Consider the following 16486-nt stretch of genomic DNA (forward strand, 5'->3'; position numbering starts at 1 on the left):
CAGGGAAAAGAAAGAAAAAAAAATAGGGCAAGTTTTCTCTGCTAAGTAAAGCAAGGTTTTGTCTGAGCCAGGACAACTGTGAGTGAATCCAGAGAGTATCCTAGATGTCCTCATACTGGAAGCCAATCAGGATAGGCTACAGGAACAGTTGTTATCAGAACCTGAAGATAGCAAGTCCCTTCCCTACATCAAAAAGCCAGTTTCAGCAAAATTCATTCCGAGAAAAAATGAAAGCTTATAAATGCTCATTGCTATTACCTAGAAAAAAAGGAAGACATATACCACATTGCTCCTAACTGGTTCTTCAAAACAGAAGTGCTAAAGTCATATATTATTGTAATAGTATGTTCAATGGACTGTGCACAATGTGGGTGGAAACTCCTCTGTCAACAGAAAGAAAATGACAACAGCATGTCTAAAATCCAAATGCCCCATATTCTATATATATTATATTAATCTCTCTTGAAGAAATGACATGTTTCTGAACCACATCCTAGAACCAATGAGAAGACTAAGGTAGTTGGACCAGCAACGCTCATTAAGCCAAATTCCAATCCCATACCCAAGTGAATTTGAAATGGAAACTTAGATACAAGGAAACTAGAAGATCTGAAACTGTTAGGTAAATAACCTCTTCTTAGTCATTACCACTAACTTAATGCTCATTAAAAGTAAAAGGGAAAAAAAAAGTAAAAGGAGGCCCTATCCAATTACCCACTGCTTGGTTTCCTGTTGTGCTAATAGACAGGAAGAGAAATAGAGACTACTGCAAAGCAAGAACTGGTGTCTGAATGCAGCCTGCAGCTTGGCCACATGTCTAGGGGATGCTGAATTGTTCTGATCAGTCAACTTAGTTGACATTACATTACTGGAGATGCTAGAAATAGTATGAGCAAAATGCCCTAAGAAAATTCAAGTAGTTTGTGTTGCCTCTTCCCCTTTCCTTCTAGAACAATTTGGTGTAAGAACTACTAGGTGAGACAAATAAGCAGGTGTCCAGAGGGTGAGAGGGGGGCTTGCTGGTGCAGGGTGTTAGAGCTCGGGGTTGGGGACAGCTGACGCTAGGGGATGGACCACCAGAGAGATAAGGAAGGTGCCAATCGGGCATCAGGAAAGATAAAAGCCTGGCTGTGGGGTGTCAGAGCCTCCCTCAGTGGGCTGATGAGGGTATCTGTAGGACATAGATGGAGAGTTGGTTACATCAAATAAATATATTAGGATTGAGCAAATAAATATATTAAGGATAATGAGAGTCTGGTTTCTCACTCCTGAAGAGTTACAAATTGGAAAGGGAGAATACTAGAATGAACTCTGTGGGCTTGACTGGAATTGAAGATAATAGAGAAAACTCATAATTTTCAAGGTATATATAGAGGAATATAGGTGCAAACACATGTAAATGCATTTATATGTGCTCGTCCCCTGGAAGAGTCTGTTAGACTGACCCTAGATAAAAGCATCAAGTATCACCTAGAACCAAACCTTAATTTCTACAAATCATTCTCTACTAAATCAGGCCCTTTGGGGAAATGATTGACTGTAGGGCTAGGGTAGGAAAAGAACATAAGTCTTTTTGTTCCAAAAAGTTAGAAAAGTGCTCAAAAAATGATGTGGACGTGTCAAAAGAACACAGAAGCCACATTAGAGGGACCCCTATTGACTAAATCAGAGACCATTTAGGTATCAAAACAATTAGTGAATCAACTGAATAAAATGGGAAATATGCGTCTGTACTGATTTTAAAAAGTGAATAAATTGTCATGAGAGATGGAAGAGTTGTATAATCTCAAAACACCTCCCCCTAAATAATTATGACTTACAAATCATAGAAGTAGAAAAGAATAACTTTAAGACTCCACCTTAATCAAGTGATCAAAGTGATGCTGAGGAGTGAGGGTGAAGGTGGGGTGGGAAGAGGCATGTGGCTGCTATTTTCCATCAGAAAATGCAAATTGACTTTTTTAATGATATAAATGTAAAACTGAGGAAAAAAATCGAATTGGAAAACGTTTAATACAAATTTTTGACTATTCTTAAGTTTTATTCACTGAAAGCTAGAAAATAAAGAATTTTATGTATTAAGGCTATTTCCTGATAACATAGCACTTAAAACAAAAAATGAATGATAAGGTTTTTACAAAGGGAAAAAAATCATATAATGGCTCTCATCACAGATCCTGATCCTTAGAGTTTCAAATGTTACCGATCTGAAAGAGTCAATTCAAAAATGTAGTGAATACTATTATTTGTTATTGTAGGTAATAAAATACTATCTGGCACGTAGTCTTCCTAAACAGCAAGCATTGTTCTTCATGCTTTATATACATTATGACATTTAACTTTCAAAACTTCTATAAGAGGTAGGTATAATTATTATCCCCACTCTACAGATCAGAAAACTGAGGTACAGGGAATTTAAGAACCAAGTGCCACATCACACAATTAGAGGAGTGAACTCAGCAGTTTCACTCTTAGACCTGTGAATTTAATCATTACACAGGCAGTTTTAATCCTTAACTCTAACCTTAGTTATTTTTTTTTAATATTTTATTTATTCATGAGAGACACAGAGAAAGAGGCAGAGACACCAGCAGAAGGAGAAGCAGGCTCCCTGCAATCCCAGGACCCTGGGATCACAACCTGAGCCAAAGGCGGACACTCAACCCCTGAGCCACCCAGGCATCCCAGCTACTCAGGCATCCCTAACCCATAGTTCTATCTCTCCTCACATATTTACTTGATTATCTAAGATCTACCTACGAACATTGTTTAGGAGCTATCTTTTGCCACCATGACTATCTCAACCTTAATTCTAAATCTAAAGCCTTGGTTATTAAGTAGCCTTCTAATTCTCTCAGTTATGCCCTCATTGTGTGCCTTCAGAAATTCATGTGTTAAAACCTTAGCTCTCAATGAGATAGGGTTAGGAGCTGGGGTATTTGGGAGGTAATTGGGTTTAGGTGAGGTCATGAGGGAGGGGGCCCACAATGGGATTAGTGTCCTCCTAAAAAGAAGAGAGAACAGAATGTTCTCTCTTGCAACATATAAACCCCCTTCCTCCATCTGCCCCCTTAGCCTTATGAAGACATAGTGAAAAAGCAGATATCCACAAGCCAGAAAAAGAGCTCTCGTGGGGATCCAAATCACCCAATATCTTGATCTTGGACTTCTTGGCCTCCAGAAATGTGAGAAATAAATATTTGTTGTTTAAACCTCCCAGTTTGTGATTTTGTTATAGAGCCTGAGCTGACCAACATACTCCCCCAATGCCCAGACTCTCCCCATCCTTAGCCATAGTCCAGGCTATCTCCCATGTCAGCTTTCAAAGACATCTATCCAAGCCACGTTCATATTTAAAAATGTGTGGATGATATGTTGCTTTAGGGTGGGGTTTAAACCCATCAGGAGGGTATTCGATATTCTGCATGTTTGAACCCAATTACTTTTACTAACTTTATTTCTCACTACATTTTTCAATGTTCTCTCCAGCTAAGTCCCCAAGAATATCCTATACAACCCCTTCTTTCTGCCTCTATATATGCTTTCTGGCTGTTTCTGGAATGTCCTGCCCATATTCTCTCTCTCTCTCTCTCTCTCCAGAAATTTATTTTTACCTTTTGAGACCCACTTTTAAGCATTTAATCTTCTGAAAAGATTTCCCAAATTTCTGTGCTCCCTTAACACTTTGCTTATGGCTCTATTCTGGAAAGCATTTATTTAGGATCAGTTTCAGCCAGAGACTAAAAATGCCCTAAGGGCAAGGACAGTATCTCCTTGTCTTTGTATCCTCAACGCTTGCACAGAGACTGGTAGTAAATGCTCATTAAATTAATGTTGAGGGAATGAATTGGATCTATGAATACACTTTCCAAATTTTGATAGCCATTAACTTCAGCTGCAGTAGTAATTTTAATAAGTAGAGGTTTATTTTAGAGATAATCTTGCTTATCTAACTTCCTAACATTGCAGTTTTCCTTCAGTTCCACATCCAGTTCACTGATCAACTATCAAACTGAAGGATAGCTTGTCATTACATCTGCAGTGAGTCACTTGCCTGGGGAAAAGCACATGTCACACATTTACATTTTGCCCTTGAGGTAAAAGCACTTTTTTGTTTGCAGAAAAGAGCTAGAGTCTTGAAAACTAAAACAGTAAATCCAATGCTGACTGTGGCCAGTGATGAAAATCTAGTATCATTTAGAAAAATGTACAGTTTTTGGAGGCATGTTCTTGGTTTTGAGCTGGTTATTTTTAACCATTATTACTACTAAAAGTGGCCAATTCCAAAGTCCCACTAAGATGACTTGTGCAAACACAGCCTATAACAAGCTCTTTGGCCAAGACATTTCTTTGAGAAGGTTTTTCAGCTGCTAACTACACTGATGACCTTAAAACTTCCATTGGAAGAAGAGGCTCAACATTTGTATGAAAGGTCACTCTGGGGGAGGGCAGTGAGAGCGATGGCTAAGGACACATCCCCGAGGAGGCACCTACAATATTCTAGATGGCCTGCCTCAATGGAAGGAGACAGAAACATTTCTTTCAAGTACCCTTCTGTAGCATGATTTGAAGTAGAGACTGCCATAGTTGAGATGCGCAGGGGCGCACGCGCATACAAACACACACACTTCCAGTTTCTGTGTCTACCAACATAATGTAGCCCACTTGAGCCTACAAATTAGATTCTTCTCTGGGTAGCAGTAGTATAAAAGAAGAGCACTGAACTAGAAGTCAGGATATTTGACTAGAGGACTTGGGATAAATGATAATAGCAAATAACGACAAAACAACAGAGATCGAGTGCCATAAAGTGCTCTAATGCTTTACATATATTAAATGAGTTAGTCCTCCTAAGAAACCTAAGAGGTGGGTACTATTACTTTATGGATGGGAGACTGAGGCACAAGATTGAGTTGACCACATAGGTAGCTTATAAGTGGTGAAGTTGGGATTTGAGACCAGGCATTCTGGCTAACAAGGTCTGGGCTCAGCTGCTAGCTCCAACGTTTAATAATTCTAGTATCAATGTACAAAATGTACTGCTCTTAACTCCTGTTAGGATTCTATTTGTTTGGGTTTTTAAGCATCCGCAGATTTGCCTTGCAAACAGCCCTCATGCTAAAGAGTATCTATGAAAGGAGAGATATTATACATTCAATTAGTCATGTGATATTAATTAAATGGACCAGATCATAGGTGATCTTTTAGTTTAAAAACTAGGAGACAACTAACAAAAGAGGCTGTTTCTTCAGCTAGCATCCAAATGCCTATTCATAAACCCATCCCCAGGTCATAAAAACTCTCATTTTGCAACAGACATATAAACAGCCATCTCTCATAATTCAACAATCAGCACCCCATCACATCCTGCATCCCCTTTAATACCAATGAAGTGAAAAATGCTTAAGAAACAGAAAGTAAAATCATGTTGAAAGCACTTTAGATTTAACCCCTCTGGTATGCAAGAGTGTTCTCTGTTTGGAAAAGCTCTGGAAGCACTATTCAGCTACTTCATGACTCTTAAAATATTGCATCACTTGATACTAACAATCAACATAAATAAATGTTGAGAAATTAAGCCAAGTGAGAGCAGGGGAGTGTGCTGAATGAGATAGGCCCCCAGGGGGTTTGCAGCGCTTGAGTGGCTAGCAACCTGATCTCAGCAAAAATGTCTGGTAAACTTGATTTGTCTTATCATTTCACAGCTCCACTGCCACCAAGATTAAACTCTGGGATTTCATTTCTTTACCCAGAGTGGGAACGTATCCGACTGTAGCTGTTTTTCCGCCTGCAAATTTTATGGGGGCAGTGAACTAGAGTATATTGTGTTATTAAACCCTAACCAGGCAGCAAATTACAGAGAGAAAAACAAAAGTGAATTCTGCTGAGAAGGATGGTTTTTGTTTTTTAAGTGAACGGCTAACTCTACCTTACTCTGAATGAGAGAATCGTGAAACATTTCTTAGGAATTTGTCATCATACTTCATCTTTATTTTGTCTTTAGTTTAGCGGTGGAAGCAATATTTAAAAGAAAGTTTCCACAGGAGGAAGGGACACGGAGGGAACACTGATGCCCTAGCAGATGTGACAGTTGCCAAGTAAACCCTGTTTCAATAACTATTAGAACTTTGCTTTTAAGTCCATGGTTAAATTTTTTTTTTTTAATTTTTATTTATTTATGATAGTCACACAGAGAGAGAGAGAGAGAGAGAGGCAGAGACACAGGCAGAGGGAGAAGCAGGCTCCATGCACCCGGAGCCCGACGTGGGATTCGATCCCGGGTCTCCAGGATCGCGCCCTGGGCCAAAGACAAGCGCCAATCCCCTGCGCCACCCAGGGATCCCTAAGTCCATGGTTAAATACGCAGGGGACGCAGGGGAGAGAATCAAACTCAAATTATTTCAACCTTTTCAGCTGTCCTGAAATTGTTGAAAATTAGTAGCAACATCTTTTGCTTATGGAGTTCAAATTTTGCAGGGGGAGGTGATGAGGAATGAAGGAGGCAGAGTAAAACCATAAAATAGACAAAAAGCATTCTTTGCTCCAATTGTGTAAAGAGTAGGGAGGGGGTGGGGGCAGGAAGGTGAATGGCAGTTCCCTGGGAGGCTGAGTGTAGGCCTCCCATCAAACCTATTTCTCTGAGCTCTTGCAATCTCCACCTCCACCCCTAATGCTGGAGCAGAATTTGGGAGATAAAGGGCAGGGTATCTTTACCTTAGGGAAGCACAAAACTCAGTAGTTTCTGTGCTTCCCTCAATGATGACTGACACAAGCAATCACCAGAAGACCCTTATTAAACACTCATGTGTGTCACACTATAAAAACAAACAAAACCCATATGTGGGATATTCTCCATCTATCCATGCCCTCTCACTCCCATTGTTCAAAACAATGATGAAGAAATAAAACTGAAGTAACATCATCACACATCATGGGATGGGAATTAACACTGTAGTTTAGTAGCTAGAGAACCTGAGGTTCTAAGAAGTTGCTATACTTTTCATTTCCACAAAGCTTCAAAGGTTCCATTGTAGCCATTTTTGAGAACACAGAATTGTTGCTCAAGGTCAAAACTGCCTGTTGCAGGAACTCTGGGTCTTCAGGAGCCTCCTTTTTTAACAAGTTCTCAGACAATAAAGAATTGGCAGGATGAAACTTTGTACACTTTTTCTTTTAAAAAGGGTCACACTGAAATGTTCCCCCAAATTAATGTAATCATGAAAGTCTTAAGTGTCACATGGTTTCTTTAGAAACAGATTCTTTTCCACCCTCCTAAGAGAGAGTTAAGGAATCTATTTGCACTATAAATGATGATCAGCAAAAAACCCAAACCAACCAAACAAACAAAAACCACCAGAAGATAAAGGAATTTTACTGGAAATTGAAGAATTCAGAAATGTATAAAGGTCTATGAGTCTCAAAGATGATTCGACTTTAATTTTGCTGAGAAAACTAATTAGCTCTTCCTCAGGAGGGTTCTGTAAAACAAGGCTTTATCAAGGATCTTTTTTTTAAAAAGTGGAGTGAAAAGAAGAAACCAGTATATGAGGGCGGAGGGTGGTGAGGACAGAAATTATGCTCCTTAAGAAAAATATTAAGGACAGTCTGCTCACCACAACAAAAGAACCATGTGGTCAAACAGTTATGTTCTTGGAATAGGAACTAGCTGTGAGTGCCTGAGAGAAAAAAATAGGGTGTATAGAAATATGTGTTGCTCCCAAACATTTTTAGGCCATCTTTTAAAGCCTACTCGAGCTCTGCAGGGAACTTTAGGGATTCTTCCATTTTGACTGACATGCTGAGAAGTTTGAGGCCAATTCCAGGGAGTTCATCCACCACTCCTGGAGATTCTTCTCAGGTGCATCCCCTTGGTGAAATCTGTCTCAGCTTCCCAGGCAGAGAGAGGGGACTCCTCCCCCAGGTCCACAGAGCCCTTTTACAACCACTACCATTTTGGCACATATCATAATCACACTGTTCTTTCTTTACCTTTCCATGAACACCAATTGATAAGGTAAGAACTAGTACACATGTACTTATATGTCTGCTTGTATGTGTGAAGATCCTCTGTGCTTAGAAAAGCCTGACTCAATAAATGGGTGTTAAGTGATTGCTCAATTAGAAGACAAATTAATGAATGTAAAAAAAAGAAGGCCCAGACTTATTAATTGGCTACTTAGATCACACACAGCAACTTTGTGTCACATTAACTCTCAAAGGCCTTAAATTTTTTTTGCATACATAGTCTAGCAAAGGGTTTTACTATAACAAGAAAAATCCCATAACAAAGCTAACAAAACTTTAGCTCATAACCTAAACGTGTCCCTCGAATTAGCTGTTTTCTTTTAAAATATTTAAACAATGACACTATGCTAGACACTATGCAGCATATTTGAAGTTTCAGAGCAAATGTCAGAAACAATTCTGTTCAACTTTTCATCATAACTGTACCTCACTTTGTGGGCTTAGCACTGTACTGGGAACAAGGACCAAGATGCAGGACACCTGGGTGGCTCCGTGGTTCAGCGTCTGCCTTTGGCTCAGGTCGTGATCCCAGGGTCCTGCAAGGAGCTTGCTTCTCCCTCTGCCTATGTGTCTGCCTCTCTGTGTGTCTCTCATGAATAAATAAATAAAATCTTTAAATAAGGAAAAAAAAAAGGACACCAATAGGCATGGGACTAGATCCCCGCTCCCAAGGAGCTTGCCATCTAGGAGGCACTTAATGGAAAACCTAGAGATCCCTTTATTTTTTAAATAAATATGTTTTTTCCAAAAAAAAAAATTTGCACAGAAAAATAATATATGTCATAAAAAAAAAAACACCTCAAGAAAAAGATGCAAAAAGAAGGCTGGACGGGGAGAATTGCATCAACTCTAAGTTCTGGTAGGCTCCTGGGGTGACCCACTGCTCCCCAGCCAGCCTGGCACTTCTCAGACTCTTCCCTGCTTGGCAGGGGGTGGCAGGCTGGTGGCGTCCTTGGCATTCTTTCTTAAGCCATCATGGCCCATTTATCCTGAGGGACACGCCCACCCTTCATTGCTCTCTATTCTGAGGGGGGAAAAGCACCACAGTAACAAAGTGGAGAGAAAGAAGGGCCAGAAAAGTCAGCTCTAACTCCAGCCTCCTGCTCCACCATCTCCATAGGCATCATACAATTCCTCTGCCTCACCCTGTTTTTACCCCTGCCATTTGCTTTCTCTTCCAGAAATGGCTGGAAACCCTTATGTAGCCAAAGTCAGGACTAACCTCATGGACACGTGACCTGAGCAGTCTCACGGGCTCTACATGAGAAGGACCTCAAAGGCACTTTATGCTCTGCTATTGTCACCCTGAAATTCTTCATAATTCTTTATCAAAAGACCCCTCATTTTCATTTTGTGCTGGATCCCATAGACTGTCCTTGTAACTCCATTCTCTTAAAAAATTAGGCATTAAAACCACACAAGTTCCATGTCAGTACAGCCCTTATCTCTTTGAGGTGTGTACCATCCCAGGCATTATCACAACAGAGCACCAAAGTTTAAATACTGATTGACCTTCAAGTCTACTGTCTTTCCTCTGGGAGGTAGGGGACGTGGAAAAAGGATTTCTTTGGTTCCCTCACAGGCTTGAGGGAGCAAGAATTCCCAGACAATGCCCGCCACGAAGCTTGGTCTTCCCATCAGTCACAGTGCACTGACACACTGACACAGTCCAAACTGTTTCTGGAATCTATCAAACATCCTCCTGAGGAAACATACCAGGGCTAATTAGACAAAAGTGGCTGAGGAATAATTACGTCACTATACTTACACAAGTAATAGCTTATTTCAGTGGGTCTCAAAATCTGGTGCTTGAACCTGCAGCATCGGCAGCACCTGGGAATTTGTCAGAAATATACCATCTCAAACCCACTGAATCAAAGTCTGGTGGTGGGGCCCAGCACCCTGAGTTTTAACAATCTTATTCAGGTGATCCTGACAGCATTGAGAACCATTGGTTAATGAGACTTGGAGGAACCAATATCTTCTGGTTGCATCAATTATAATAAATGTCTTCCATCGTTCAACCTACAAGAAAAAAAGTTACACTTCTTCATTCATTCATTTACTTTAATCATAACTGCTTTATGCCTATGCTAAATACACTCACATGGATGCGTGCATGTCGGTATGTACATGTGCACACCCGCGTGTTTATTTAAACCCCTCAAGTGAGTCAGGCACTGCAGTGGATATAAGGATAATGGTTTGTGCCACAAAAGGGCTTATAATCCAATGCAGAGGAAGATAAGAAGCAAATTCAGAAACAAGCAGCTCTGCCCAGAATGCCAGATGAGAAGTATGAGAAAGTGCAGCATGCATCTGGCCAAGGGAGAGATTCCACAGAGCTTGTTGGAGCAGGGTTAAGGGATATTTAATGAATGCACAGTGCGGCTAGAATTGTGATGTGTCCTAAATGGGGAAAAGAATCATCCAGGCACAGGAAGATCATAAAGACATGAAGTGGAAAATAAGAGTATGTTACCAGATGAGCATGTAATTCTGTGTTGGAATGCAGATTTTGCGAAAAGGATTAATCCGAGAATAAGTCACAATAGTGTGGGATCGACTTTGGGAGGGAGGGCCCTGAGTTTGAGGCAGAGTTCTGGCTTCTGGAAGTGAGAACAGAAGCCCCGAGGCCTGTGATAGAGGCGGGTAGCACAACCTTCTCAAATTCTTGCTCTGTTGGCCACATCTCCATCGTGGGATCCCAGGGCAAAGCAGGTGAAGTCTCTGAGATTCTGTTTTAACAAAGAGAAAAATATATTTGTCCTTTTATTTGACAGGTAAAATGAGAGGGGCAGAAATGGTTATTAGAGCCATTTGGAGACAGAGCTATGTCTCCAGGCCCACCCCTGGGAAACTAGATGTTTCTTCATGGTTGTTGCCAGCCAGTGCACAGGACATTGTTTGTAAATTGCCTTTTTATTCTTTCACATCAGAATCCTTCATGGGGATGGTTTGGAGCCCCCTCCCTTTTTTTTTTCTTAAAGTTAAGAGTAATTTGTAGTTTGGAAAGTTTCCTGAGCAAGGCTATGTTTAAGTTTCCACTTTTAGACACCAGACTTCCAGCTCATCTCTCCCCACCCTCATCTCCCGCAGCCACAGGCCTCTTTTAATTCCAGGAGAAAGCCAGTCTGAGACAACATGATGGGCCCTGGGGCAAGGGAGGACTACTGCTTAACTACCTTCCTAGCTGTTTCTGACAGTTTCCCACGCTCACTCCTCCTGACTTTTCTAAAGCAACAAAGAAATGTGGGCAAGTAAATTACAAAATGCTGAACAATTAAAAAATATGTGTGTGCTTAGAAAAAATTCATTCCTTGTGAATGCTAGTTCTTAAGGGCAAAGACCATCTATGGTTAATTCTGTGTAACACTTAAATGACATAAAGTAATTCGATGCTTTGAGGGCCTCATTTAAGAAGTAATACAAAAATAGCTGGGGGAATGTAAATTAGTACTACTTCTATGGACACCAAGTTGGCAATATCCATGAAAACTTAAAATACATGTACAAAGTGAGCTGAAAGTCATACTTCTAGGATGGTATCTTGCAGATAGATTCAAATAGGCAAACTGGTTATCCAATAAAATTGTTTGTATTAACAATTTTTAAAAGATTAGCAATGACTAAAATGACCATGAATAGAGAAGTGGTCAAATAAAGTATCACCATAAGACACTTGGCCACTGGAACAAAGAATGGGGCAGCACTCTATGTACTAAGATGGAGGAAGCTCTAATAGATACCATTTTTGACAAAAGGGGAAGGCAGCACACTGAGATGAGTATATTACCATAAAAAAATCAGAAGGCACGCCTGGGTGGCTCAGCGGTTAAGCATCTGCCTTCCAGCTCAGGGCATGATCCTGGAGTCTGGGAATTGAGTCTCACATAGGGCTCCCTGCATGGAGCCTGCTTTTCCCTCTGCCTATGTCTCTGCCTCTCTCTGTGTCTTTCATTAATAAATAAAATCTTTTTTAAAAATCAGAAGAAAACATTTATATATATTTGTTTGCTTATACAAAAAGTATACCCAAAAATATAGTACAAAAGAAACATAACATTGGTAACTTCCAAGGGAAAGGAACTTGGGGACTATGATGTGGGAGAGTTTTCATTCCATACTTTTTTGTACTTTTTCATTTACAGCTGCATGGATGTATCAATTTTTTTTAAATGAGATAAAATAAGAATCCTAAACAAGTTTAAATACTAAGTAACTAAATTATTAGCCTGAAAAATAGAGTAGAGATTCCAATTTTTCTTGAAATAATCATTCTAAAATGCTATCAACTTTGAAGCTCCTTTTCTTAAAAGCTCAATGAAACTTCTCCACTCTTAAAAAAAAAAAAAAAAAGTGGTTTTGTTTGTTTGTTTATCCTGCTAAGAAAAACAGAATGAACAAGTAGGTTTCTTCACCCTTAATCCAAAGAGACAAAACCAAAGATATGAGCCCAAGGAGGAAAAAGTCACAGGAACAGAGATCATGAAAAAGAAAGACAATATGTGAAAAAGTATGAAATGGGAAGCTACATTAAGCCAAGGGTTTATTCTGATGTCCATTTCAGAAAAAGATGTCATCAGATTTAGTAAACTATATGCCACACAAAAATGTATAAAATAATCCATAATCCATAAAACAAACCAATTGTTCAATCAAAAGTAACCACTCTATAAATGCACAGTTTTGTAATGAAACCAAATAGAAAGTTATTGCATGTGACCTCATAAAAAAAAACCACCATGTGATGAAATGAATAACTGAGTCAATAATAGCCTTATAGTAATTAGAATAACTTCACACAGCTATTATTTATAATATCTTTAAATGTAGGCAGGAGTTGCAACAACAAAATATAATTGAGTAAAAGCCATTGTACAAGGTACCAAAACAATAGCATCCATACAAATAGCCCTAGGAAGATCTGTTTGAGTTAAGGATGGATTTCAGATCATCTGAAGAAAGGAAAGACTGCATATTCTTCAAGCTATCCTCCATAGATATTACTCTTCTTGGAGGGCATTTGCTTCATACTAAGTGGCTATGAATTTAATGTTATACTTCCTGACAAATGCCTGGAGATATTCTCCAGTGCTGCTGTAGGACAGAATGATGGGTTTTAATCATCAGCAAAGCTAGAACTGAATTAACATCTTTTAACAAAAGCTGAAGACCCTTCCAGTCCCCTGCATAGAAGTGAGTCTATGAGAAGGTCAAGATTGCCCTTAAGAGCATCATAGGCCAATTCCAACATATGCATTAATGGTGGATTGATACTCAAAATGTGACCAATGTTTAGTATCTTTATCTGTAAAAGATAAAGACATGTATTATCAAAAGTCCATCTTAGTCATTTTTTAAAGCCAGAAAAGCACTAGAGGACATTTAAATTTGAACAAATGGCTTCATGGTAAAAGACTAAAAATAAACTGGTTACAAAATGCATGTCTCGATAACTAAATCAGTGACTTGCAGTACATGGGTGTAAGCAAAAAAACAGTTAAATGTTAAAGGATGCTTAAATAAGAAAGCTGATTTGGCTTTATTTTATCTGAAGTTATTCTTTCTGGCAGTGTATCAGTTAGAATAACTGATTCAGCCTCATTTGACAGAACAACCAAAATTAACAGTGGCTGAAACAAGAGAATTTCTTTTTCTCTCATATGAAAGAAATATAAAGCTAAGCAATTCAAGGCTGGTACAGTGATTCCATAGTCAACAGGCTCCCAGATTCTTCCTTTTTCCTTAACATCTTAGCCAACATAGGGAGGACATTTTCATCTTCAAGGTCACCTGCGGAGTCCAAAATGGTGGCTGCGATTGAAGAAGGAGGACAAGTGACACAACTCCTAACTGAATGTGAGGAAATACAACTAAAAACAAAATCTCCCAATCCAGAAATCCTCTCCACAAAGACAGTAGAGAAAACAATTTTATTACTAAATGATCATTAAATTAGAATGTGATACACATCACAGGGAATCTCATAAGAAATTGTAAAGGCAGAGAGAAATCTCACTCTTCAGCCACATAGTCAAGGCAGATCCAACACAGTGCATACATGTTCTCAAGATAGACAATAACTAGTCCTTAAGTCATAAGACTTAACAGCACCAGTTTATTTCACATAGTTCATCCTAAATTTACCTGGCAATTGAAGTGCCCATCTGTGTTAGTTAACTGACAAAGAAAAAACAAACTTCTCGTATTTCCATGACAGGAGGAAGTTTTACACCTGGGAGCCAGGTCAGCTAAAGTTAGGCACCTGCCCTCCTGTGGAAACTTGGAAATAGGGTGCTATCTTCCTTGGATGTTTACATGGAAAGGAGATGATTCCTGAGTTCTTGAGAAAGGCATTCCTCAGATGAAAAGCTGACAAAAGGCCTATGCAGTTTTCATAAGAATTTATATACAGTTCAAAGAGAAGAGAAAGCACTTCTAATTATAAATTTCTAAAGAAAATGCTCTAAGAAAAAGAAGGGGAGGAAAATCTCTTCCCTTGTTTTCAACAGAGAGAATTAAACCTCTTACTTTTAATTTGTATTTGTCCTTATATGTGTCAATAGCTTTGAAGGGATGATCTAATCTACAAGAGCAACAAAAATTTCAGAACATCTAAGAATTATCTTAAAAAATGAACAAAAGCTAAAGGTAGAATAATTTAAAACCCTCTGAAGAATGCAAAAGAAGAACTGATCAAAAGGAAAGACATACTTTGTTTCAGTACGAGAAAAAACTCATCATAAAGATGTCAATTACTCATAAGTTTTCTTATCCTTTCAATACAATAATAACTTTGTTTTAACTAGCCAAGATAATGCTGAAGTACATTTTCAAAAAGTGAATAGGGAAAAACAACCAGGAAAACTATTGAAAAACTATTGAAGAGCAATGCACGAGGACTGTAACTTCTGGGTATTGAAATATATTTTAAAGTCTTAACAGGTACAGTAGTGTTGTCTGACCCATGAATAAACAGATCAAGTCACAGAATAAGATGTCTAAAAATAGACCAAAATGCATAAGAGGATTAAGGATAGCAATTCAGATTAGTAGGGGAAAAGATAAGCTATTTAATATATATTGTTAGGACAAGTGGGTAGCCATCGGAAGGGTAAATTAACATAAAACTCAAATTTTACAATGTACACCAGAAAAAATTCTTAATGAATCAAAAGATGAAATAAAAAAATAAAACCATAAATGTACTAGGAGAAAAAAACAAGGAGAGATCTCTCTGATGAAGACTAAAACATCCAGAAGTTTTAAAAGAAAAACAAATTGATAAATTTAACCACATAACCAAAACTGCTATGTGGGAAAACAAATCAGAGAATCAAAAATAGAAAGTCTATAAGCAAAATCAAAACAAATGACAAATTGGTAAAGATATACGAAATGTAGATAAGGACCTAATTTTCCTAAAAATTAGGAAAAAAATTAGGCTCCCTGTGGGGAGCCTGCTTCTCCCTCTGCCTAAGCCTCTGCCTCTCTCTGTGTGTCTCTCATGAATAAATAAAATCTTTTTAAAAAAGTAATAAAAATGGATAAAGGATATAGATAATTCACCAAAAAGGAAATGTAAATAGGTCTCAAATACATGAAAATGATGTGTAATATCCCTCATAATATAAGGAATGCAGATTAAAACTGTCATTTTTATCTCTTGGATGGATTTAAAAACCAAAAGTTTTATAATGCACAATGTTGATTAAACTGTGGAAAAACTGGCAGTTTGGTGAAGCTATAACTTGGTACAACCCCTAATGTAATGTACCTGGACAACACATACAAGAATAACAAATTCATAACATATTCTTGGAATTAACAATTCCAATTCTAACTTTTTTATTCTACAGAAATACCTGCACATTTGTAAAGTGGCATATGTACATAGTTACTCACTAATGTACTTTTTGTAACAGCACAAAATTGGAAACAATCCAAAACAATATTATGCAGCTATAAAAAGGAGGAAGCTATTTATGTACTCTTAGATAATTACCTGCAAAACATATTAATAAATATGAAAAACAAATGTAGAACTTATATAGTATGCTGCCTGCCATTTATGTAAAAAGGGCATAGAATAACATTTGTACTTATTTATATATTATAAAGTTATTTCTCTCCCTCCCCCCTCCTCCACAAAAATGCCATAAAAAATTCAAGATTAAAAAAAAAAAATTCAAGATTAATGAAATAAATGTGGTTACCTTATTGGAAGGAGGGTGCCAACTGGGACAACGGAGGATGCCATAGGAAGGAGACTTCTCAGTGCACAGAATTTTATAGGTATTTTTTATAGGTATTTTAATCAAGCAGATCTATTTTTTCAAAGTTTTATTTAAATTCTAGTTAGTTAACATACAGTGCATGTTATTATTTTTAAAATAACAAACATTTTAAAGCAGGAACTCTACTAAGCACATGCAAAGTAGGCCACAATTAAGCCTGC

At 38.3% G+C, this 16486-nt stretch overlaps 1 protein-coding gene and 1 long non-coding RNA gene across 9 annotated transcripts in view; one reads left to right on the top strand and one right to left on the bottom strand.

Moving 5' to 3' along the window:
- Positions 1–16486, bottom strand: part of LOC112917666 (uncharacterized) — a 162379-nt gene that overhangs the window by 51414 nt on the left and 94479 nt on the right. For all 7 annotated transcript variants that reach the window (XR_011997693.1, XR_011997691.1, XR_011997692.1 and 4 more), the window contains 2 exons: positions 10688–10763; positions 9794–10050 (listed from right to left, as the gene is read on the bottom strand). This is a non-coding gene — a long non-coding RNA (uncharacterized lncRNA). The remainder of the gene's footprint in view (positions 1–9793; positions 10051–10687; positions 10764–16486) is intronic.
- Positions 1–16486, top strand: part of C15H21orf91 (chromosome 15 C21orf91 homolog) — a 55975-nt gene that overhangs the window by 36581 nt on the left and 2908 nt on the right. The gene's annotated exons all lie outside the window — the stretch shown is intronic.

Source organism: Vulpes vulpes, chromosome 15, assembly GCF_048418805.1.
Source record: "Vulpes vulpes isolate BD-2025 chromosome 15, VulVul3, whole genome shotgun sequence".
In the NCBI taxonomy this organism is placed as follows: Eukaryota; Metazoa; Chordata; class Mammalia; order Carnivora; family Canidae; genus Vulpes; species Vulpes vulpes.